This window comes from Manacus vitellinus, unplaced genomic scaffold (assembly GCF_001715985.3).
Source record: "Manacus vitellinus isolate BGI_N305 unplaced genomic scaffold, ASM171598v3 scaffold_119_pilon, whole genome shotgun sequence".
In the NCBI taxonomy this organism is placed as follows: domain Eukaryota; kingdom Metazoa; phylum Chordata; class Aves; order Passeriformes; family Pipridae; genus Manacus; species Manacus vitellinus.
The window spans coordinates 327,987-329,599 of NW_021938894.1; the positions used below are offsets into that span (position 1 = coordinate 327,987).

At 53.3% G+C, this 1,613-nt stretch overlaps 1 protein-coding gene across 1 annotated transcript in view; it reads left to right on the plus strand.

Moving 5' to 3' along the window:
- The window catches only part of LOC103755526 (olfactory receptor 52A5-like), a 25,857-nt gene that overhangs the window by 23,687 nt on the left and 557 nt on the right, over positions 1-1,613 (plus strand). The window lies entirely within an intron of this gene.

Consider the following 1,613-nt stretch of genomic DNA (forward strand, 5'->3'; position numbering starts at 1 on the left):
ATTCAAAACTGGCAAGTTCCCCCCCTCCCCTCGCTGCAGCAGCTCTGGGGGAGGAGGGACCCAGCGAGGTCTCCTCTGCCTCCTCAGACCTCTGGACTCACACTTCGGGGTGCCCTGGAGCTCAGGGGAGACCCTGACTGTCTCTCTCACGTGTTGGAGCAATTCAGACACCTTCAGTGTCTGTTGTTCCTTCACTCAGCAGCCGGGTTTGCCGAGATACCCACAGGAGCCTGCCCACGGTTCTGCTCCTCCCCTGCCCCCAGCCAACTCTCTTGATCTCAAAAAGGCCATTCCAAGCCTTCCAGCACTTAATTCCTGCCAGGCATCTAACCCTGGGCGTAATTAATGAGCAGTTCCATGTCTCCACACCTACAAGGTGTTGCTGTGTGTGGGAACAAGGTCTGTAGGGAAGCAAGAAGGAGCAGGAGCCAGTGGAGCTGCCAGATGAATATTAAACCCAAAGAGCTGCTCAGCAATATTTTATGTTTGTTACTGAGTTTGACTGGTTGGAAAAAAAATCCTGGGCAATGCAAGGACTCCAGGGAATTAGCATCTTCCCCCAGCATAAAAGCCTAATTTTTTATGGAGCACAAATGAGTTCTGGGCAGACGGGGAGGTCTGGGAGCATCTCTCTGTATTTGCCAGCTGATATTTCTAAGTGCCTACAGAAAGTTGGGAGGACTGGGAAGTGATACATTAAAAATTGTAATTTTTAAAATAGGAAAATAGATGGAAAAGGGCCTGGGAGGGGGGAAAGAGCTGCCTATTTCCCTGCTGCATTGCAGCTGTGCAGTTAAGGATCTCCGTTAGGCTTTGCTGCCGTAAATTAAGAAGCATCAAACAGAGAGAGATAAGAAGGCAAGGAAAAAAGTCAGAGATCTTACAGCTCCAAGTTGGGGCTCCAAGGGCACTCCCAGGCAGAGCCCCCAGCTCCAGGATGGGGTGAAACCTGGGGCCAAGAGCTGCCAAGGGCTCACCCCAGAGCAGGAGGGATTTCGGGTGACCTTGGCAGTGGGACAGAACCCAGAATCCACCGTGGAAACCCAGCCAGCAGCAGGGAAGGTTCCAGACTTCATGGGGAAAAGCACAACTTCCAGAAGGAGAAGTCCCTGTGTAGGCAGCCATGGAGCCTTCCCAGAGGCACTGAGGAGCAGGGTCAGTGGGCAGCACTTGGAAATCCCCTGGATCCTGGCTCCAGGGGCACATTCCCGAGGCCACGCTGAGCTGGGGCTCAAGAGCCAGAGGGTCCTGCCCATGCCAGGTCTCCCTGGGACTGCAGGGGATGGAGTCTCATCTCCCCTGACACCCCACCAGCTTTCCCTTCCCTGCATTCCCCACCAGCTTTCCCTTCTCTGCATTCCCCACCAGCTTTCCCTTCCCTGGATTCCCCACCAGCTTTACCTCCAGCATCACCACATCTCCAGGCCATCACCTCTGGCTGCTGACCACCCCAGAACAGATGCCAGCAGAGGATCCCATGGAAGCTGCAGTGTGGGATTGGGTAGCATGGCTGCTCTAGGTACATCCTGAAAAACAGAAGTTAATTTATTAAGCAGTTTTCTAATTCTGGGACAATTTCCCCAAGAAATGAGTTGAAGCTACAAGACAGGGGA